Source organism: Elephantulus edwardii, unplaced genomic scaffold, assembly GCF_000299155.1.
Source record: "Elephantulus edwardii isolate Elephantulus edwardi_28Jun2011 unplaced genomic scaffold, EleEdw1.0 scaffold00033, whole genome shotgun sequence".
NCBI classification, from domain to species: Eukaryota; Metazoa; Chordata; class Mammalia; order Macroscelidea; family Macroscelididae; genus Elephantulus; species Elephantulus edwardii.
In genome coordinates, this window is record NW_006399783.1 from 9,621,057 (window position 1) to 9,645,958 (window position 24,902).

Consider the following 24,902-nt stretch of genomic DNA (forward strand, 5'->3'; position numbering starts at 1 on the left):
AATAAATATAATAATAATTAATGCCGTTAACACAAAGCAGAGTTCAAATCCACTAGCTGCTCCAAGGGAGAAAGATAAGCAATTTACACTCATGCAATGTAGAGTCTCTGAAAACTCACCTGAGGGTCGGCTATGAGCTGGTTCTCACTGGAGAGCACATAAAAACACAGTAACAGTGTTACTTACTCATTGCATTCACTGATATCTGACCCACCACTGGGTCTTCAAGGTAAATCACATAAGAGGAGATTGTCCATCTTTCTCTTATGGAGCAGCTGGTAGATTCAAACCACTAGAGAAGATTAGCCTTTGGATTAGTAGCACAATTCTATGTAGACTGATGGTGGCTTAGTCATATAATAACAACCTCCTACGGCAAAGAGACATGGAATGTGAGAACCATGAATGTAGGAAAATGAGATATTGTTAAGGAAGAAATGGAACGCATAAATATTGACATACTAGGCATTGGGGAGATGAGATGGACTGGCATGGGGCATTTTGAGTCAGATGATCATATGATAGATTACTCTGGAGAAGAAAAGGTGAGAAAAAATGGAGTTGCTTTCATAGTTAAAAAAGTCATTGCTAGATCCATCTTGAAGTACAATAGTGTGAGTGACAGGATAATATCCATACACATACAAGGAAGGTCAGTGAATACCACTATCACTCAGATATATGCACCAACAACTAGAGGCAAGGAAGAGGAAATAAGAAGATTTTTACCAACTTTTACAGTCGGAGATCGATCGAACATGCAATCAAGATGCATTGATAATAATGGGTGACTGGAATGTTTAAAAAAAGGGAACCACGTAAAAGAAATAGAAATGTCAACATTGGGATTTTGATAATCAAATGGAAGGATGAAGAATTAGACTAACCATCAACTGGAAGAATAAACTGAATGAAAGGCGCAAACAAGGTTGATGAATCAAGAGCACCCTGCAGCCAGGTCAGCATGGTGTGGCAATATAAGCAGGACTTCAAGCACTTTTATTTAATATTCTCCTCTGTCTCTGGGCTTTAGTGGTCCAGTGGCAAAAAGCTACGCTGTGCTGCAATCCTGAAGACATGTGGTTCAAGTCCACCAGCTGTTCCACGGGAGCAGGATGGACAGTCTCCTTCCATGTGATTAACTGGCTCTGAAAATCACTGAAGGATCAGCTATGGGTCGGTATGGACTTGACGGTACAACAACAACTCTAAGTCCTACCTAGAGCTCTAAGACAATCAAGAGTATTCAAATTAGAGAGATCTAAGGGACAAGGTGAAACCAAGTATTTCCTTGGAAGGAAGGATTTTGAATCTCCATCTCATATACCTTGGGCAAGTTGCCAGGAGGGAGCAGTCCTTGGAGAAGGACATCATGCTTGCAAGGCTAGAGGGTCAGCACAGAAGAGGAAGACCCTGGATGAGATGGATTGACTCAGTGACTAGGGTGATGGGGGTAGGCATGTTGGAGATGATGAGATTGGCTCAGAATAGGGCAGGGTTCAGAGCTATTGTTCATAAGGTCAATATCAGTCGCTGTCACCACCCATAATAACAAGGGTGAGCTGTGGGTTGATTCTGACTTGACAGTACACAACAACAACAAAAACAACAACAATTAAAAATTATTACTCTCTGCAGGTGACATAATTCTATACACAGAAATTCTAGAGACACCACGAAAAAGTTACTGAAATGTAGAAAGCTTCAGCAAAGTTGCAGGGTACAAGATTTACAAAGGAAAATCACTTGGATCCTTCTATAGTAGCACAGAAAATTCCAAAAAGGAAATAAAACAGTATCATTTATGTTGCTATTGTTAGGTGTCATTGAGATATGCACAATGCGTAGCAACTCTGTCCTACTGATCTGAATCTTGACCTTTTCTGTACCATCCTCAAGATCTCTGACATACTTAACCCCATTCTTTTTTTCTTAGAATGGAACAACCTTTTATTTTAGACACTTTAACCAAGTTTTTATTTAAGACTCTTTCCAGTGAAGAAGACAGAACATGAAGTCCAGCCTCTAGTGATCGGCAGGTGCTCAGCTCAGGGCTGGGGCGCCTCCTTGCCCATGTGGTAGGGTGAATGTGTGTACTTCTTTCCTTTATCAGCTGGGCCCTCTGCTTCTGGGTGGCAGCCATCCATGTAATCATTTTCTGACAAAGAAAATATTCTCTCAAATCATCATATTCTATCTTGCATTCTTTTTCTGCCCGGATACCACCAATGTCATGGGCACATTCTATCCACTCTTTCTCAAGAGCATGGCATCAGGCTGAAAGCCTGCAAGGCTGCTCTGCACTTTGAATTGTCTTCCATTGGTCTGTGTTAATGGCCAGTCTTTTCTGCACACCAAAGAAAGGCACGGTGCACAGCCAGAGCGTCCTTGGTCTTCTCCATCACCTCTGCTACAGTGCCGTCAATCCTATTCTCACAGTCAGTGTTTCAGTCCATATTGGTAGGCGTCTCTCTCCTTCTCTGACGCTCCACTTTCCCAGCATGATGTCCTTTTCCAAGGACTGGCCCCTCCTGAAAACATGCCCAAAGTACGTGAGTCAAGTTTCACCATCTTTGCCTCTGATGAACACCCTGGTTTCACTCCCTCCATGTCAGAATTATCCGGGGGTGTTTGCAGTTCACAGGATATTCAGCAGTCTTCTCCAACACTGCAACTCAAAGCCAACACTTCTTCTTCTGTCATCCTTATTCATCGTCTAACTTTCAGATGCAAAGGAAGTACTTGAAAAGACCATGGCTTGACATCATTGCTCTTTAGCACTTTGGAGAGATCCTTCAGAGCAGAATTTTCTAATGCAGTATCTCTTCTGATTTTTTGACTGCTGATACCAAGAAAGTTGATCATGAATTCAAATGAGATTAAATAATTAACAGCTTCAGTGCAACATATTGATGTTGTTGTTAGGTGTCATCGAGTTAAGTATGACTCATAGTGAACCTATGGACCACAAACCTGAACCATGTCCTTTCCTGTGCCATTTGCATTATCTCTGACACACTTGAGCCCATTGCTGCCATCACTGTGTCAATCTATCTCATTTGCAGTCTTCCTCTCTTTTGCTGACTTTCCATCTTTCCAAGCATAATGTCCCTTTCCAAAGAACAGCTTCTTTCAGCAACACATCCAGAGTAAGAGAGATGAAGCTTTGCCATTTTGCCTGTAAGGAACACTCTGGCTTCACTTTTTCCAAGACTGACCTTTTGGCAGTTCATGGGATATTCAATATTCTTCTCAATCACCACAACTCAAAGGCATGGATTCTTCTGTCATCCTTATTCATTGTCCAGCCCCTCCAATGGGTTTTCAGGAGGTGGTAAATCATACCAGAGACCTCCCATCCTTCTCCTGCAGAGGTGCTAGTGGATTCAAACTGCCACAAAGTCAACATGTTTGGGTTGGCAGTGCAACTTCCTATGGTCTAGGTCATCAGAGCTATGCATTAAAGATTTAGACAAAGAAAATGATAAAACATTCTTGCAAGAAACCAAAAGACATCTGCATAAATGGAAAAACATTCCACGCTCATGGATTGGAAGACTTAACACTGTGATAATGTTAATACTCTCCAAATGGTACATAGATACAACACAATCCCAGTCCACATGCCAAGAATGAGATGGGAAAACTAACTTCCAAATTTACACTGAAAAAAAATAATCCCTGAATAGCTAAAACAAAATTAAAAATAAAAAAGTGGAAGGCTTGTATTTCCCAATTTAAAAAAATCATAATACAGTGACAATAATTAAAACAGCCTGAGACTGGTTGAATGACAGACATATAATACATTTAAAAACTCAAAAGTAAATCCAGACATACATAAAAGGCTGATCTTTGACAAAGGGTCAAAGTCCATTCAATGGAAAACAACAGTCTCTTAAAAAATTGTGCTGGAAAAACTAGATATCCATTTGTATAAAAAAATTACACAGGATTTATACCCCCACCATACATAAAATGGACCAAAGGCCTAAATTTAAAAGCTAAAATTATAATGTTCCTGGAAGTAACAAATAGTCAAAGCTACAGAACCTAATTTTTCAGCATAAGTAGTCTATCAAACAAAACTAAAAATGTGCAGAAGACAGAAATAAACGGGATAACAGTGATGTCCTAAAAATGAAATACTTAGGACCATCAAAAGACTTCACCAAGAGAGTACAAAAACACCTACAGTGTGGGGGAAGGATTTGGCAATAACATATCTAACAATAGTCTAATCTTGAAAATATATTAAAAGTGTCAACAACTTAATAACAAAAAAGAGAAATAACTCAGTTATTTTCAAAAGTGAGCCAAGGGGATGAACAGACACTTCACTGAAGAGTCGATTCAGCCAGCTTGTTGGCGTATAGCCATTGTTGTTCACTACTGCTGTTCTCTGCTCATCTTTTCCCTTCTGGCTCCTCACTACTACCAGCACCTCCATTCCCTGAGTTCCTCCACCATATTCTCTGCCTAGGCTTATGCTCATATTGTTCACACTCCCTCTTTCGGAAGTCCTCTCTAGGCTGTACCCTTCTCCTGCACCTGCACTGCCTGTGCTTTAGCTATACACGACTTGAGTTGAAACTGCTGGTTTCACTGTTTTCTCAGAGGTCCCCAAGGGCAGGGACTATACAGCTGCTCTTCTCAGCCCCAGGTATAGTGATCTGTGCCTTGTAGGAATTCAAGAACTATTTTTGGTGGAATTTCATTATCCAGCCCGGATGTCTCTAGGGGAGCATATTCCTAGTGCAGCCTCTTCTCCTCCCCTGAAGACTCCTTTATAACTGGAAATCAGGTGGACACAGGGGTAGGGAACAGCTCTTTCATCTGCCCACCATCCCTGACTTTTCTTTTTTCCATCTATTGTCTTGACTTGATCTGTAAGTCATCTAATGCCAGCTCCCCCAACTCCTCCCACCCCAAGTAAACTCTCACTTCCAACTTGTTACCAGAGAGCTTTCTATTGTTGCTAGGTAATATTGAGTCAAATATGATTCCTAGAGACCATAAGAACAATAGATCTGAATTCTTCCTAATCCTGTGTCATCCTCATCATTTCTGATATACTTGAACCCATTGCTGCAGTCACTGTATCAGTCCATATTGTTGAGTCTTCTTCTCTTTTTCTGACCTTTCCAAGTATGATGTCCTTTTCCGAGGAATAATAGCCTCCCCTCACAATATGCCCAAAGTATGTGACACAAAAGAGAACTTTCTGAGTAGTGCCATGCAATGGTTCTTTGGTCAAAGGTCTTGGGAAATCCTTCCAAGTAACATATTTCTTTGATTTCCACATACTTATGTTTGGAAATCACGTGAGTTTGTTTCTTCCCTAGGCCTTTAGAGAGATGAACATCAAAATTACAAAAAAGACCATCTCACACCTGCAAAAGTGGCACTTACCAAAAACCAAACAGAAAAAAAGAAACACTAGCAAAGTTGTGGGGCGTTTAGAATGCTTACATGCTGTTGTGGTATTATAAAATAATACAATTATGGAAAATGGTATGGTAGTTTGATGCCTTTGAATTATGGTTCTGGAGAAGAGTGTTGAATATTCCATGGACCTCCAAGAGAACAAACAGTTCTGTCCTGGAGAAGGTGCAACCAGGTGCCTCCTTGGAGGCAAGGATTTTGAAGCTTCATCTCACATACTTTGGGCATGTTGCCAAGAGGAACCAGTCCTTGGAGAAGGACATCTTGCTTGGAATAGTGGACAGACAGTACAAAAGAGGAAGATCCTTGATGAGATGGATTGACATAAGTAACTGGGATTATGGAAGTTAGGTGTGTCAAAGACAGTAAGACTGGCTCAGGATAGGACAGAGTTCAGAGCTATTGTGCATAGGGTCAGTATGAGTTGCAAGTAAATTGACAGCATATAACAACAACAACAACAATGGTCCAGCAATCTACCCTTTACTTATAGACCTTGGGGATAAAAGAGCTGTGATGTGAATAGATAAATGCATACCTGTATTCACTGCAACATTATTCACAACAGCAAAGAGAAGGAAATAACATAAGTGCCCATCAACAAATAATGGATAAAGACATTCTTTAACCTATTTGCAATGGAATACTCATTCCCTCACTGCCATCAAGTAAGAACCAGCTCTTATCTGATGCTTCAGTGAGTTTTGGGGGGCTATAAATCACATAGGAGGTGATTGATTGCTCACCTTTCTCCCATGGAGCAACTGGTAGATTTGAGCACTTGCCTATTTAGTTGGCATCAAGGAATCTTCAAAACATTTTATAGATGGATCTGGAGGATGTAATGGTGAGTGAATCAAGTCAATTACAATGTGGCAAACATGGTTGCATTGTTACATAAATCAAGAATACAAACACACACACAGAAAGAAACGTTCTTTGATAGTTATGAGGGATGGAAGAGAGAAGGAGGGGAAATCACTTTCTAGATGTTAGATATATGTGATTTTTTTGGTAATGGAATAGGCAAAACACAATATGGGTAAGGTCCCCCAAGTTGACCCTAGTGGTAAGAATTTGCAATCCCTAAAGCACATGGTTTAAATCCACCAGCTGCTTCACAGGAGAAGGATGGACAATCTCCTCCCGTGTGATTGCTGCCTCTGAAAACCCACTGGAGGGTCAGCTATAGGTCAGTTTCTTTTTTTTTTTTCTATAATTATATTTTATTAATTTTCATAAACATTTACAGAGATTTTGGGCTTCCACTCATTCATTGTTGCACTATTCTCTCTACCCTCCTCCCAGTTTGTTCTTGTCCAAATGCCACAGTGCTTGTCAAAGCCGGGTCAGTTCTGACTCAACAGTTTACAACAACAATTATATGAGTACATAAACTCTACAGTTTCATAGGGTTTCTCTGTTGTTCATAGGAGTTTCATAGGCCTACTATTTCATAAGTGGATGGTCACTCTTTGTTTCTGTTGTTGTTGTTGTTGTTGTTGTTATGTGCCATCAAGTTGACTACAGCTCATAATCTGAGATTACAATCAACACCCTTTGGATCAGAAGTCAGGAAATCAGGAAACACATTGCATTGGGTGAGACCACTGTCAGAAACCTCTCCAAACTACTGAGGAGCAATGAGGTCAGTGTGAAGACTGAGATGTGCCTAGATTCAGGCCATGGACTTTTCAATCTATTTCTATGCTGCAGAGAACTGGACAATGAATAGCAGAAGAAAATGTGATGTCTTTAGGCTGTGGTGTTGGAGAAGAGTAATGAATGTCGCAAGGACTACCAAAATAACAAACGGATAGGTCTTAGAGAAAATGAAGCCAGAATGTTCCTTGGAGGCAAAGTGAAAAAGCTTCATCTCATACACTTTGGACATGCGAGGAAAGGCTGTTCCTCAGAGAGGGGCAGCAGTGAAAAAGAGAAAGATCCTCAACTAGATAGATTGACACAGTAACTGCTGCCAGGCGCCCAAGTCAGAGATGATGAGGATGGCACAGGGTAAGGAAAGGCTGATGATAGAAGAGAGATGTTAAGAACGGTACAGGACAGAACAGGAAAAGACAGGTTCACATCTGTTGTTCCTAGGGTCACTATGATTTGTACTTGACTCAGTGATGCCTAACAACAATAGTATATGACCATGTGTGCACATCTGTGGGTGCATCTTTAGGCATCGGTATCTACAGGGTTGTGAGCATTGTATGTGTCTTAATATATTTATACTATCTAATGGGGCACAGTTACAGAGACTTCCTAGACATACTCAAACACTAATGAGTTGGATTAAAATACTATCACTGTCTTGTGGGATAATTCAGTCATTTGGCATAACATAACTCATAAAGATAATGGGCTACATCACTATTTGATGAATAGTGTCTGAGGTTTTAAAACCTTGAGAGCAGTCACCTAATACACAGTTATTGATCTCTTGAATAAAATCCAATAAAAGAAATCAGGGACTCAAATAAGAAACTGGTCCACGAGAAAAATAGCCCACATGGGCCATCGCCCCCACTTGGATGACACAGAAGAACGAGACGGTGCCTGACAACCACAACGGCCTGTTGTGACTAGTGACATAACAGAGGATTTTTGGTACAATGAAAGCAATATGTAGAATAAAATTCAAATTTCTAAAAAAACCCTCCAAAACCACAGAAACAAACCAAAGGCAGAATTCCTGAATGAGTAGAAACTGTCTCCTTAGTATACCCTTTGAACTTGGAATTGAAACTACTTCTGAAGTCATCCTTCAGTCAGATAATAAATTATTTATAATACAAACAAAATCACCTATGAACAATGTGCTCCCTTAAACAAGAAACGTAGGCTACTGAATAGTCAATATTCACCCTAAAGCAAAATAAGAAAATAAGGAGAGGCAGGGAAACTAACTAGATCCATGGCAACAGAAGGAAGAGAGTGGAAATCATCAGAATGCTGACACAGGAAAATTGTAACCAATGTCATGGAATGCTGTATGAAAATGTTTAATTAGGAACCTAATATTTTTAACAATAGCTCTGGTGGTCTAATGGATAGGGAGCTGTGCCGCTGATCCAAAAGCAGGTGATTCGAATGCACAAGCTGTTTCTAGGGAGAAAGGTAAGCAATGCCCTCCCGCCCCCATGTTATTTGCAGCCTCTGAAAACTTGCTGGAGGATCAACTATGAGTTGGTTCTGACTCACAGAGTCTTTCCCATTGATGGTAATGAGTTGAGTTGAGCTGACTTTTTTGTGAAAACTTTCACTTAGGATTCACTTAGGACACAATAAAATATTTTTTAAAGTAAAGAAATCTTTCAAAATGCCAAAAATTACCATCCTCGTAGAAGCCGTGTTTCCTTTCAACAAGGTCTCTGGGCCCTAGATGAGCTGCAGGTCTGGCCACGTGCACAGTATTGCTCATCGCAGTGCGGTTTTACTTGGTTGCAGCTGCGACATCCTGAGAGCAGAGAGAAAATGAAAGCCCAGCTCCGTCTTTACAGAAGGAAAGCTGAATTGGGGCAATCCAGTGGAAAGTACCAACTACCATTTATCTCCTGCACATCTATTCACTTTCCAATTATTTTGATGTGGGCCATAGAAAGCGTACCAGACTGGGAGTCACTAATTCATTTACTCATTAAGTCAGAAAATACTTACTTGGCTGGACATTTCATGTTCTTTTATGTAAAGTTGCCGTGAGTTGGAGCTGTAGTGCCAGGAACTAACAACAACAACAACAACTCTGGCAGGAAAAAGGCTCAGGGTTGGAGATTACAGCATGATGAAAAGGGAGCAGGTATTCTGCCCTCCCTGGCTAGCCAGCTCTGTGAACATGGGCCAGCATCTTCTTCACTGTGGGCCTTGATTTTCTTATCAATCACCTGGATACCAAGATGACAAATAAAGAGCCTGTTAGGAAGGCAAGACTCTCAGTGCCTCAAATAGTACCTGATATATGGCAGGCTGGGTTTAGAAGGGGCCGTGGTACTAGGGATATTTCAGCTAATGTTAGATGGATCTTGGCTGAAGCAGGGAATACCAGAGGAATTTGTGCTTCACTGACAATGCATAGGCATTTGACTGCGTGGATCACAACAAGCTGTGGCTAACTCTGAGAAGAATGGAAATCCCAGAACACTTGACTGTGCTTATGCAAAACCTATATTTGGACCAGAAGACAGTCATCAGAACAGAGCAGGGAGACACTACATGGTTCAAAATCTGGAAGGGTATGTGGCAGGGATATATTCTGTCTCCATACCCTTTCAATTTATATGTGTAACAGATCATCCAAGAGGCTGGGCTATATGAGGAGGAATGTGGTATGAGGTTTGGAGGAAGATTCGTCAACAATCTGCATTATGCAAATGACACGACCCTACTTGCTAAAACTGAGGAGGACCTGAAGCTCTTGCTGCTTGAAGAAGATCAAGGATTGCAGCCTTCAATATGGATTGAAGTTCCTCATAAAGAAAACAAAGATTCTCACCACTGGACCGATTTGCAGCATTATGATAGATGATAAAGAGATTGAGATTGTTAACAGCTTCGGTTTGCTTGGCTCCACAATCAACACTCTTGGTACCAGAAGGCAGGAAATCAAGAGACTATTTGCATTGGGAAAGTCAGCTGTCAGGGACCTCTCCAGAGTACTGAAGAGCAACAAAGTCACTCTGGAGACTAAAGTGCACCTGATCCAAATCATAGTCTTTGCAACCACTTGCTATGCATCAAAGAGCTGGACAATGATTAAGGATGATAGAAAGAGACTTGATGCCTTTGAGCTGTGGTGCTGGAGAAGAGTGTTGACTATACCATGGACTGCTAGGAGAACAAACAGGTTCATCCTAGAGAGGGTGAAGTCGGAATGTTCCTTAGAGTCAAGGATTCTGAGGCTTTGTCTGACATACTTTGGGCATGTTACACAGAGGGACTGGTCCTTAGAGAGGGACATCATGCTTGGAAAGGGGGAAGAACAGAGAAAGGGAGACCATCGATGAGATGGATTGATATAGTGACTGGGGTAATGGGGGTAGGTATGTCAGACACAGTAAAGTTCTCACAGGATAGAGCAAGCTTTAGGGCTGTTGTACATAGGGTCACTATGAATCACAAGACACTCGATGGCACATAACCACAACAACAATAATTATAGCTGTTCAGTTAGTGCTTGTGAAATGAGTGAATGTATAAATAGCTCTTCTCAATCAGACAACAATTATACCAGATCACCCAGCAAGCTAAGAGAAGCACTGGGTCATGTTCAGTAATGAGGCAGGGCAGCCAGAGTTCAATCTCAGGGAGACTGTTTGTTAGGTCAGAACACTGTAAGACAGACATTTTATTATAATAAGACACACTCATGTCTATTATAATGAATACTTGTTATGTGCCATCGAGTTGCCTGTAAATCATAGTGACCTATATACAGTAGCTCTGAAGCCTGTCCTATTCTGAGCCAGTCTTACTGTCTCTGACACACCCACCCTCATTATTCCAGTTCCTGTATCAATCCATCTCATCTGGGGTCTTCCTCTCATATGCTCCTTCCAAGCATGATGTCCTTCTCCAAAGACTGGTCCCTCCTAGCCACAGGCCCAAAACATGTGCTTCAGAATCCTTGCCTCCAGGAGCAGCCTGGTTTCACCTTCTCCTCATCTTCATTGTAGATATTTTCTTGACAACTAGATTTAATGGGTAGGCTGGTGACATTTCTATGGCTGTGAAAGAGAAGATAGAAAGAGTGGATGGAGGGGAAATTCTGGAGTAGGTTCCCACCACCGTTTACAAAGTGCTTTGCTGGCATTAGTTTTGAATTGGCACGGCCACCTTGTGAGGTGCTTCCCATATATTAGTCCCATTTTCAAACTGAGGTGCAAAAATGATTAAGGTCACATGGTGAATGTGAGAGCCTGGATTTGAATCTGCATTCTAGCTGAGAAACTAAAGGCCTTTTGGGAAGTTTGCCCCTTCCCTCCTGGGTTTGTACATTGTGCTCACATATCCCATGCAGCAGTTTTTTTACAATACACTTCCTATTTCCTACAGCATTGTCCCATACTCTCTCTCTTCCCACTTACTCTTAACAGCTTCTCACCTTCAAAAAAGTCTCTTTGGGGCTTAATTATTAGGGTCTCAATGCACAGTTTACCCTAAAGAAAGTGAAAGGTCTGTGTTGGGGTGGTAATTGCTCCAAATCCTTTTCTCCTGTCTGTTCCCTGGACTCTCTGCTGCATTCCCTGGGCAAAGGCCAAAGTGCTTGATTGATTCAGCTTGTAGATGTTTGTGCCAAGACCAGGAAGACTGCCATCCCACCATCTGTTCCATTCAATTTTTCATAAACATGCAATATATAACCTAAGACATTGACAGTTTAAAATCTATTGAGCTGCTCTCATTGCTCTCTTCATTATCCTTGAACATACTAGAAGTGGAAGCGGCCATGCACTAAGAACCTTCTCTATCTTGTGTTATCCTCATCATCTCCAATATACTTTAGCCCATTGCTACAACCTTAGAGACCCAATAGAGCAATTTTACTCTGTCCTTTATGGCTTCACAATCAGAGGAAGATTCATCAACAACCTGTGTTATGCAGATGACACAAGTGAAGAGGACTTCAAATATTGCCTTCAGTATGACTTACATCTCAAAATTATGAAAATGCAAATCCTCACTCCTGGGCAAATAGGCAATATCGTGATCGATGGAGATAAGATTGAAATTGTCAACTATTTCATCTTACTTCGATTCACAATCAACATCCTTGGTACCAGCAGTCAGAGGATCAGGAGACACATTTCATTGAGAAGAGCTACAGTCAAGGACCTCTCCAAAGTGTTAAAGAGAAACAATATCAATGTAAACATGAAGGGGCACTCAGTCCAAGCCATGTTCTTCTCAATTACTTGGTATACATCTGAAAGTTGGACAGTGAATCAAGATGACAGAAAGAGAACCACTGTCTTTGAGCTGTGGTGTTGGAAGAGAGTACTGAATATCCCTAGCACTGCAAAAAGAACAAACCAACATGTCTTGGAGCAACCAGTATGTTCCTTAGAGGCATGGACAGGGAAACTTCATCTCACATGCTTTCTGTGTATTGTGAGGAGGGGTCAGTCCTTGGGAAAACACATCATGCTTGGGAAAGTGCAGGAGCCATGAAAGAGATAAGAACTCTCAACGAGATGAATTGGTACAGTGACTGAAACAAGGGGCTCAAGTGGACAAGCGATGATGAAGATGGCACAGGATAGGTTCAGATTGTTAATAAGTTTTCTATAAGTGCAAGTTAACTTGAAGGCCCCTAACAAAGACAGCATAGGGTTGCTCTGAGTTGGAATCAGCTCAATGGCAAGGAGTGGGTCAAGTTTATTCCAGCCAGAGTTAGGCATGACCACCTGAAAACAAATCAGAAGGCTGTCTGGCTGACAAGGTCTCAGGGAATTTTTTAAAATTATAACTAACAGGTTATACAGCACTTCAGAACTAATTCAAAGGTATATTTTTAATATATCTATAAGTTATAACAACACAATTAACTCCCTGTAGTTCAGATAACTTTTTTTTCCCTATTCACGATCTTCTGTTTCTGTTCAGCTCCTTTATTTCTTGATTTCTTCCCTTTACTTTGGCTTCTTGGTGCTCTGGTGCAATATTCAGAGTCTCCTTTGACATCCCTCTTGGTGTTTTCGTCCTCCTCAGCTTTTGTAATGACCTCTTGCATTCTTCACAAATGATGTTCTTGATATCCAGCCACTGCTTATCTGATATTTGCTCATTAGTGTTCAAGGCCTAAAATCTGTTCCTGAGAAAGTTTTGAAATTTAAGTGGGATAGACTCCAGGTCAAATTTTGGTTTCTGTGGCTTTTATTTAACCTTCAGCTTCAGCTTGAACTTGCATATGAGTGGTAGTCTGTTCCACGATCAACACCTGGCCTAGTTTTCACAGTTGATGATACAACCTTTCTTTCAGAAACTCAGGAAGACCTGAAGTACTTGCTGCAGAAGGTCAAGGACTCTAGCCTTCAATATGGGTTGAAGCTCAACATGAAGAAAACAAAGATTCTCACTACTGAGCCAATTGGCAGCATCATGATAGACAGTGAAGAGCATGAGACTGTTAACAACTTCAGTTATCTTGGTGTTACAATCAGCACTCTTGGTACCAGCAGCCAGGAAATTAAGTCAATTGCATTTGGAAAGTCTTCTGTCAGGGACCTCTGAAGAGAAATGATGTCAGTCTAGAGAAAAAGGTGAGCCTGATCCAAGCCACAGTTTTCACAATTACTTGCTATGCATCAGAAACCTGGACAATGGCTAGGGGTGATAAAAGGAGAATTGATGCCTTTAAGCTGTGGTGCTGGATAAGAGTATTGATGCTAAGAGAACAAATACGTTTGTCTTGGAGAGGATGAAACCAGGCTGCTCCTTAGGGCAAGGATTCTGAAGCTCTGACATACTTTGGGGCATGTTGCAAGGAGTGACAGTCTGTGGAGAAGGACATCATGCTTGGGAGCGCGGAGGGACAGTGCAAGAGAGGAAGACCCTTGATGAGATGGATTGACCCAGTGACTAGGGTAATGGGGATAGGTGTGTTAATAGGGTAGATGTGTCAGATGCAATGAGGTTGGCTCAGGATAGACAGGGTTCAGAACTGTTGTACACAGGGTCGTTGTGAGTCGTAAGCAACTTGATGACACATGACAACAAGAACAACATTCACAATCTCATATTCTGAAGGAGAAATAGGTTCATCATTTATTAGGAAAAGCAAGTCTGAAAATATGCTTGATTACAGCACACTCAGTGACTTAAAACAGCACAAATTTATTCTCTTGCTGTCCTTTGGGACAATAGCACTAAATGATGTAAATTCAAGTGTTAGCATGACTGGGCTTATTCTGGAGGCTCTGCAAAGCATGCGTTTCCTTGCCTGGTCCAGCTTCTAGAGGCCTAGTCTATAGGGAGTTTCACTATTAACCCAAAGGCCCACCTCTCTGGCGGTGAGATCCACCAGCTGCTTAAGGGAGAAAGCTGAGCAACCCCTTGTGTGTGATTTACAGCGGGAGAAACTCAATGGAATGCCAGCCATGTCTACCTTGACTAATAGCAGTGAGATTTTGAGTTTGAGGGGCCGACAGCGTACATTCCTTGGCTCATGGACTCCTTACTCCAACTTCAAAACTATCATCATTAACTTCAAGACTCTTCCATTCTCACTTTTCTGCCTCCTTTTTCCACATTTAAAGGAGCTTTATAATTATTGTATATTTAGGCAAGCAGTGTACCCATTTTTGAAAGCCTTTCAAGGCTTTTCTTTGTTAGTTTCTTATGCACACTGTGTAAGTTATATATATATTTCAGAGTGTATTATTTACAGGGGCATGTTATTTGTGAAAAATGCAGCATAATGGGTCCTCCTGGATAACCTAAGGCGGGTCTGATAATCTCTTTTAAAGCCAGCTAATTATAAAAAATTCTATCTGCAACTTAAATTCTCCCTTCATTCACATGTAATATAAATGCTTTCACAAATTCAATGGACTAGGATATGGACCGTATGAATTATTTATTTTATAATGATCAGCATAAAACTGGTGCCTACAAGGCACAGGTTAAAGACAATTGGCTGCAATATTTCATATACATTTCTTTTTAAAATTTTTTATTTTATTAATTTTAATGAACATTTGCAGATATTTTGAATTTCCATTCATTTATTGTTGCACTTTTTTTCCTCTACCTACTTGCCTCAGTTCGCTCCTCTCTTCAAAAAGCAAAAGATAAACTCCTTTATTGGTATCCAATCCCCTTGCCTCATATACATAGACTTTCTGAACTGTCATAGACTTTCTGAACTGTCAAGGAAATGGTCCATGCACTCATTCATTGTCTTTGAGTAGGAACGAACTCATAACTGATACTCTAGGAGGTTTCCAAAGCAGTAAATTGGATGAGAGGAGATTGCCCACCTTTCATTCTTAGAGAAGCTATTATGTTGGAATGGCCGGAAATGCATGCCCTTTGGGGTAACAGAACAACTCCTTAAAGACTTTGCTTCCAGAGCTCCCATTTGTGATAGCTGGCAAGTCCAAAAACCAGGGATCAGATAACAGGTATTGCCGAAGATTTCATCTTACTTGAATCCAGAGTTAAGGTTCTTGGAAACAATAGATAAGGAATCAAATGACTGATTCTATTGGGCATATCTACTACAAAAGACTTCTTTAAAGTGTTAAAGAGAAGAGATATTACTTTGAGAACTCAGCTGTGCCTGACCCAATCCATAACATTTCCAATTACAAAAGCTGGATAATGAATAATGAAGACCAAAGAAAAATTAGTGTATTTGAGTTGTAGTGGTGGTGAAGAGTGTTGTATATACCAAAGCCTTCCAGAATGAATACGTCTGTCTTGGAAGAAGAGCTACCAGCATGTTCCTTGGGAGAGAGAACAGTAAAGCTTTGTCTCACAGACTTATTGCTTGGTAAAGCAGGTCAGCTAAAAGCCAGGAAGACCTTCCAGGAGATGGGACGACACAATAGTGGAAGTACTGGGCTCAAGCATAGCACAGCCTGTGAGGATGATGCAGGACCTTGTTGTGTTTCATTCTGTTGTACATAAAATTGCAAAGAGTCAGAAATGATTGAACAGGACCCTACAACAACAGCAACAGAAAAGCAGTATTAAATCATTTACTGCACCATAGGATATACCTGAGGGGGCATCATTCTGCTCACCACAAGCACTGAGAGAATTCTGCTTCCTCAGTCATCCATGTCCACCATCAACCAATCAAGAGTAGAGCAGAATTTGATAAAGATATAGTTACAAAAAGTCCATCTAAAAGGAAAAATGGTAAAATGAAGCTAAAACATTTTAAGACCTAAAAAAAATTGTAAAATGTGGTTGTCTATTATTATTATTATTATTACTTTTATTATTATTATTAATTAGTGTTTACAAAAAATATTATTATCTCCCAGTGGTCCTTTTACTCTGTAAGCGATTTACAGGGATTTAGAATTGTGTCTGGGACTGGAAAACTGAAATCCTCTTCAGACAGATAGGAATTTAGACACACTCTCCTTTATGTAGGTTTCTGGCATAGCTCCTCCAATATTATTGAGGTTTTAAAGTTTGCCTTCCGAGATTCCTTTAGTACTTTCTTGTGCCCCTCCCCTAACAAATCCATCAGGCCTTTGGGACAGTCATGCCATATTCATTAACCTATGTCCAAGAAGATTTGAAAGAATCTTGTAGAGGAACTCAGGTGTGAAATTGCAGCCCTGCTGTTTGTAGTATCCAACATGTCATTACAAATATGAAATGGAAATTGCTTCTGAAAGGTTAGGTTAATGATTGATGAAGGGAAGCCAGACATTTAGACAACAGCCTTGTCTTTGGAGAAATTTTATGCTCTCCTGGTCCTACTGACTCAGGGGGAACTTGGGACAGGGTGACTCAATGTTTACATTACTTAACATGGATCGCCAAAGGGATTCCCTACTGTGTGCTAGTGAGTTGATTCTGATTCATGGTAACCTCATGAATTTCAAATAAAATTGCACACCACCGAGTTTTTAAAGGTGGTGACCTTTCTGAAGATGACTATGGTTGTTTGACAGTTTTGTGGGGTTTCTTGTTTTGTTTTTATTTCCTTGTGGGAGAAGGATGGGCAATCTCCTCCTGTGAAACTAATTGCCTCAGAAAACACGCTGGAGGGTCAGATATGGGTCAGTTCTGATTCTATAGTGCACAGCAACAACAACAAGTTAATCCAAACCAACTTTTCCATTAGCAGCAGGGAATCGAGCCATTTGTACCTCAGTAACTCTTAAATAGTTTCTACCACATCATATTTCCATAAAACTCTAGTTTACAACCTTGATATTAACTCCTTCTACCCTTGACAGAGTAACGGGTTCATGGATATAGATGTGTTGAAAACAGTGAGATTGGCTCAGAATAGGGTAGGGTTTAAAGCTATATAGATAGGGTCGCTATGAGTTGCAGGCAACTCAACAGCACATAACAACAACAACCCCTTGTTCAAATTCAGCCTTGTTCCCTTCTCATAAACATCTTCATCTTTGGAGAGGTCTTGGCATGGAGAGGGTAAAACCAAGTTTCTCTTTGGAGGCTAGGAGGTTGAAGCTCTGTCTCACATACTTTGGGCACTTGGCCAGGATAGACCAGTCCTTGGAGAAGGACAACATGTTTGGAAGGGTAGAGGCACAGCGCAGGAGAGGAAGACCCCAGATGAGATGGATCGATACAGTAACTGAGGCAAGGGGGGTTGCTGCGTCAGAATTAGTGAGAGTGGCTCAGGACAGGGCAGGGTTCAGAGCTGTTATACATAGGGTCACTAAGGGTCACTGGTGACTCAATGACACATAACAACAACATTGTCTTGCTGCAGAAAGTCAAGTACTGTATTCTTCTATATGGATTAAAGCTCAACATCAAGAAGAAAAAGATTCTCACTACTGGGCCAATTGACAGCACCATGCATGATAGATGGAGAAGAGATTGAGGTTGTTAACAGTTACAGTGCTTGCTTGGCTCCACAATCAACACTCTTGGCATCAGTAGTCAAGAAATCAAAAAGTTAATTGCAATAGGCAAACATGCTATCAGGGACCTTTCCAGAGTACTGAGAAGCAACAATGTCAGTCTAGAGACTAAGGTGTACCTGATTCAGTCCATGGTCTTTGCAATTACTTGTTATGCATCAGAGAGCTGGATAAAGACCAAGGATGATAGAACAAGAATAGATGCCTTTAAGTTGTGGTGCTGCGGAAGAGTCCTGAACATACCATGGACCAACAAGAAAACAAATAAGTCTGTCTTGGAGAGGGTGAAACTAAGTTTCTTCTTGGAGGCTACGATTTTGAAGCTCCATCTCACATACTTTGAGCATGTGGCCAGGAGGGACCAATCCTTGGAGAAGGATATCATGCTTGGAAGGGTGGAGGGACAGCACAGGAGAGGAAGACATCAGATGAGATGGATTGATACAGTAACTAGGGCAATGTGGGTAGGTGAGTCAGAGTCAGTAAGACTGGCTCAGGACAGGCAGGTTTCAGAGCTATTGTACATAGGGTCACTATGAATTGCAGGCAACTTGATGGCACATAATAGCACCAACAGCAATTGTATTATTTATGCATAGCCTTGTACTTCCATGAGGTTGCAATTCCTTGGAAGGCAATTATCAAACAGGTTGCATGCCCCTCTGATGGAGCCCTGGTGGTACAGTGGGTAACATGGCTGATTGCTAGCTGAAAGTTTAGTGGTTCAAATCCTTCAGCTACTTCATGGGAGAATGATAGGCAGTATCCTTCCACATAAATTTATAGCCTTAGAAATTCAATGGAGGTTGCCACAAGTCAGAATCAACTTGGCAGTGGTGTGTTATGCACCTCACTGGGCCCAGTGTTCTCCACAATGATTTCTTTCTTATTAGTTCATTGTCATGGCTTATCTCTTCACAGTATATTTAGAAAATCTCCCACTGTATGCAGTAGAGCCTACCTCCCACCATAGTTAGAAATGTCAAATCTCTCTGTTTAGTCTCCTTTTGTACCTAGAGTGACCTAAACCTACCCACTTAAACTCTCCCACTCCACAGTTTGAACTAGAGACAATGACTTTAAGAATATGGGGCCATGCAAGACCTGTGTTGTGAAGGTAGTGATCTGGTAAATATCCAATCTAGGCACAGTAGCCAGAATTCGGCGTCATTGATGCTGGCCAAAAAAACCCACCATGTCAGTCAGTGATAGGGACCAGCATAGGTGCCTTTTCAAGACTGATCTGTGATGCTGTTTCAGGAGCAACTTATGCTGGCCTCCAAGTTGGTTTCAATGTCTCTCAGAGATTCTAAGAGCTAGCTAATACTTCTTGACAAATCCCCTTTCTTTTTAGATGAGTTAGGCTTAGTGTCTGTTGCTTACAAACAAGACACTAACTGATACAGATGGTGTGAATTTCCTGGCTGAGTCATCCATTCTCCTCTTATATCAAAACCTTTGTATTAGTTTCTTCCACTTGCAGCAGTCTCTCACCTGGATGACTCCTACTCTTCTTCTCAAGTGTCAAAGTTTTTGATGGCTTTTCTTCTGACAAGTTCTCCCACAGTGCCCAAGTCTGGGCTCCATTTTGTAAACTCCTCTTGGTAGCGCTTATCCACTAACTTTTAATTGCCTATTTACGTCTACGTCATCCTATCTACTTTATAAACTGAAGAAAGAACCTGTATCGGTGTCGTCATTATATACTACTAGTCTCTACCATGGAGTCAAAATCTCTAGGTGGTGCCAACAATTGAGTGTATGTTTGATTAGGAGATGAAAAGTCTGCAGTTCAAACCCACTTAGAGATGCCTTGGAAGACAGAGTTGGAAACTGGTATCTGAGAGTTCACACCCTGATAATCCTGTGGTAAAGTACTGCTCTGAAAACATGAGGTCACCATGAGTGGGAGTAAATTCCACGGTGACAGTAACAATAGCATCATGCCTAAACCATTCATGTTGCTGAATGAATAGATGGAAGAATGAATAAATAAGTGAAATGAGTAAAATGATTGCAACCAAGGTAATCTCCAGTAGAACAAAATAGGCATTATTTTGTTGCCTATTAAGTGTTGCCCCAGTTTCTCCTTTACTGTAGGAGTTTTGCTGTCTTAGAGTGGGTATGTCTCTTATAAGAGGCCATTTGTTAACATTTCCTGGAAAAAGACTGTTGAAATTGATACACTGGTTACATCTCTCTTCCAAGGAAGCACACAGAAATTCTAGCTTATCTTAGGAACACCCTTATTCAGGGCCTCATCTATTAGCTATTGTAATGGACAGGTAACTATCTGCAAGACTGGCCTCAATAAATGGTCTTTATTGGTGATATCATTACTATCCAACTGACGCCAATATGACTCTATTTCCATTTCCTAGTGATTTTCCCCATGGGATATGCAGAAAAACTGGTTGATGGCACCTGGGACTAAGAAGGGAGCTGATTTGACTTTGAATGAGGATGAGAAACAACACAGTGATTGAATTTTCTCTGGTAGTAGTTGGGTAATGTGCTGAATCATCCTAGCAGAGTTAGAATGTCAACAAGTGTGACTACTTTGTTAGTGATGATTAATTTTCTTCTTAGAACATTTGTTCTTCTTTGGTACCATCTAGTAAAGTATGGCCCATAATAACAAAATGAACAACAGATCTGAACCCTGTTCTATCTTGTGCCATTCTTATTACCTCTGACATACTAAGGCCTATAGTGGAAGTCACTGTGCCAATCCACCTGCTTGAGGATCTTTCTGTCTTTCACTGACCCTCTATCTTTCCAATCATGACACTCTCCAAGGAATAGCTTCTACTAGCAACATGCTCAAAGTTTTGTTATCTTTGCCTCTAAGAAACACTCTTGTTGCTACTTTCTCTAAGATATATTTATTTGTTCTTTTGGAAGTCCATGGGATATTATTGTGTGCTGTTTTCCAATACCAGATGCATCAGTTCTTCTTCTGTCATCCTTATTCACTGTTCAGGTCTCAGATGCATAGCAAGTGATTGCAAAGACCATGGCCTGGATCAGGGGCACTTTAGTCTTGAAACTAACATCATTGCTCCCCAATAATTTGGAGAGCTCCCTCACTACAGAATTTCCCAGTACAATATGTCCCATAATTTCCTGACTGCTGGTACCAAGGGTGTTGATTGTGGATCCAAGTAAGATTAAATCACTGAACACTTTAGTCTTTTCTCCATCTATCATGATGTTGCCTATCAGTCAAGTGGTAAGAATTTTTGTTTTCATGACATTGAGATGCAATCCATATTGAAGACTGTATTCTTTGATCTTCTACAATAAATGCTTCAAGTCCTCACTTTCAACAAGTAGGGTTATGTCGTCTGCATAAAGCAGCTTATTGATGAGTCTTAGAACATGTAGGAAATTTTTATTATCAAGATTAAAAACAAGGTAAGATTTCTCCTAGGACATCAGAGAGCTCCGGTGTGTGTGGAGCAGACATCCAATATGACACTCAGATGATAAAGTGGCAACTGAGAGCCCAAGTGTGCCAGCATCAATGTCTACCTCGAAGGAGAGCCAGGGCTTTGCAAATGCCTGCAAAAGCCAGTAAAGGCTCTAGAGAGGGGAGTTGTCCACACCTGATCTATAAGGTAGTTTCATTCAGTGGCCACTGTTATATCTCACGTAGAGGCCAAGCTGACATCTGTGGCTCTTAAATTGCTATCCTTTCCATCATCTCCCAAGCAAGCAAAACTTCTTCATGATGCTTTTTATCAAATTTGTCTTTTGCTGTTTCTTCTCTCCTCCCCCTTTGCATCACTCCTGACAAATAAGTGAACTGTTATGCTGTTAGTTATCTGAGTAATTTCTTGATAAAACTGCAAATATAATTGAATTTCCTGAAAACCGTAAATTCAAATGAGACGACAATAGAGGAAACAGCGTGATTAAGGAATTGTTATTCGCTCGTTGTACATCATTACCGACCAGAATTCATTGCTGGATCACTCACAGATGGAGTTGCTGAACTATGATTATATTTTAGAAAATGAAAGGGGACAAATCTAAAAAGGCAATAAAACAAATTAGGAGACTTCTTGAGGGACAGGGCTATTACTGATTAAGTATATTTGGCATCAAAAATGTGCTAGAACTTTGGCAGTTTAAATGACACATTCATGCAGTCAACACTTTTGCTGGTCTCAGAAATCGTTGTTATTTTGGTCTTGTAATCACATTCCCCCTTCACTCTCCAAATTGACAATTTGAAAGAACATTAGAAATTATCTTTTCTAAAGGAGCACTAGCTCTTGAAATGCATCTACAGTCAGCATCCATTAAGAGAATATAGAATATCGCTTGCCACTTAGTTTCTCAATTTAACTTTAAAGGAAAGTTACTGTACTAGGGGAAGTAGCCTCTATTTCATTATAATAGTCTTTGTTGCATCTTCCAGTATTCTGGTTTAGTGCTCAGATTGGGGGAAGGCATTTTGGGGAATCCATAGCCATCACACCATCCACTGACACCAGATATACTTTCAGGCACTATTTAGAAGATACTGAGCCACACTCTTGATTCTATTTTTCTTCCTAAAGGATCTAAAAGTATTTCTTAACATACCTGTGTAAAGAGCACAATAGCAGAGAGTTGATGTTCTTGCTTGTCATTCCAGCTGTCCCTCCCACCAGCTGTATAACCTTGTTGTTTTTATTATTGTTAGGTGCTCTCAAATTGAGTACTGCTCATAGCAACCCTATGAACCTTGTTTTGCCCTGTGCCATCCTCATTATCCCCAACATACATGATCCCATTGTCTTAGTCACTGCATCAATCTATCTCACTGGGAGTTTTCCTCTTTCACTGACTTTCCACCCTTCTAAGCACAATGGAACGTTTTAAGGAATAGCCTTTCCTAACAACATGGTCAAAGCATGTGAGGTAAAGATTTGTCATCCTTGCCTCCCAGGGTCACTCTGGTTTCATTTTCTCCAAGACATATCTGTTTGTCCTTTTGACTGACCATGAGATATTCACTCCATGACAAACTCTTCTCTCACATTGTATCTCAAAGGCATCAATTCTTCTTTTGTCATCCTTATTTGTTGTCCATCTTGAAGGACTTGCTGCAGAGCATCAAGGACTGCAGCCTTCAATATGGATTGAGGCTCAATGTCAAGAAGACAAAAATTCTCACCACTGGACCAATTGGCAGCATCAGGATGGATGGTGAAGAGAATGAGATTGTTCACAGCTTTAGTCTGCTTGGCTCCACAATCAACACTCTTGGCACCAGCAGCCAGGAAATTAAAAGACGTATTGCGATGGGAAAGTCTGCTGTTAGGAACCTCTCTAAAGTACTGAAGAGCAATGGTGTCTCCCTGGAGACTAAGGTGAATCTGATACAGACTGTGGTCTTTGTTATTATTTGTTATGCATCAGAGAGTTGGACAATGACTAGGGAGTATAGAAGGAAAATTGATGCCTTTGAGCTGTGGTGCTGGAGAAGAGTATTGAGAGTACCATGGACTGCCAAGAAAAGAAATAGATTTGTCCTGGAAAGGGTTAAACCGGGCTGCTCCTTGGAGGCAAGGATTCTGAGGCTTAGTCTAACATATTTTGGTCATGTTGTAAGGAGAGACCAGTCCTTGGAGAGGGACATCATGCTTGGGAGGGTGGAGGGATGGCGCAGGAGGGGAAGACCCTCTCTGAGGTGGATTGATTCAGTGACTGGGGTAATCAGGATGGGTGTGTCAGAGGCAGTGCGATTGGCACAGGACAGAGAAGAGTTTAGGGCTGTTGTACATAGGGTCGCTATGAGTCGCAAGCGACTCGATGGCACATAACAACAACAACATCTCTCAGATGCATAGCAGAGATTGGAAAGACCATGGCTTGAATTGGGCACACCTTAGTCTTTAGACTGATATCATTTCCAGGACTTTAGAGAGGTCCTTGACAATAAACTTTCCCAAGACTGACTATATGCCTCCTTATCTCCTAACTGCTGATACCAGTGGTGTTCATTGTGGATACAAGCAAGATGAAATTGTAGGATATTTAAATCTTTTATTAATCTATCATAATGTTGCCAACTGGCCAAGGAGTAAGGATTTTGTATTTCTTTAGATTGAAATGCAACCCAAATGGAAGGTTGTAGTCCTGTAGATCTTTTGCAGCAAGCACTTTACACTCATCAATTTCAACAAACAAGATTGTCTCATACGAATAATGTAGGATGTTTATGAGTCTTTCTCCAAACTTGATGCCACATTCTTCTCTATAAAGTCTAGCTTCTTGAATTATTTGCTTAGCATACATATTGAATCGACAAGGGGAAAGGATACAACCCTGATGCACAGCTTTCTTTTAAAAAATTATTTTGTATTGATTTATTTACAAAGTTCTAATACATTGGTTTTCACACCATATCGTTCCCATTTCCTTCGCACACACACCCACCTATCAAATTGTGTGACCCTATGATTAACATCCACATCTTCCCTCCTATGCTCACCCCTCTGCTTCCACCCCTCGGCCACCCTGGATCCTCATACTCATTCTATGACAATGGTTTTATACGGTTATTTGTCCTTATGGGATTGAATTAGTTCACTCAGCATAACGCTCTCCAGTAACTCCCAAGTTAGGTTGTAATTTACAAAATCATTGCTCTTGTGTGCTGCATAGTATTCCATTTTGTGAATATACCATATTATTTCAATCCATTCATTTGTGGTTGGATAGCCGGCTGTTTTCATGTTCTTGCGATATGCATACCTTTCTTGATTTTAAATCATGTAGTGTTCTGATGCTTTCACTTTACCACTCTGAGTCTCTTATTTATAGAAATCTATATAGTCTATTTAGGGATCTCTAGTGACTTAGTTTGGTGACATC

At 40.8% G+C, this 24,902-nt stretch overlaps 1 protein-coding gene and 1 pseudogene across 1 annotated transcript in view; one reads left to right on the forward strand and one right to left on the reverse strand.

The window, feature by feature from the left end:
- Positions 1 to 24,902, forward strand: part of KCNIP1 (Kv channel interacting protein 1) — a 646,152-nt gene that overhangs the window by 164,247 nt on the left and 457,003 nt on the right. The window lies entirely within an intron of this gene.
- The window catches only part of LOC102866560, a 26,560-nt pseudogene continuing 3,706 nt past the window's right edge, over positions 2,049 to 24,902 (reverse strand).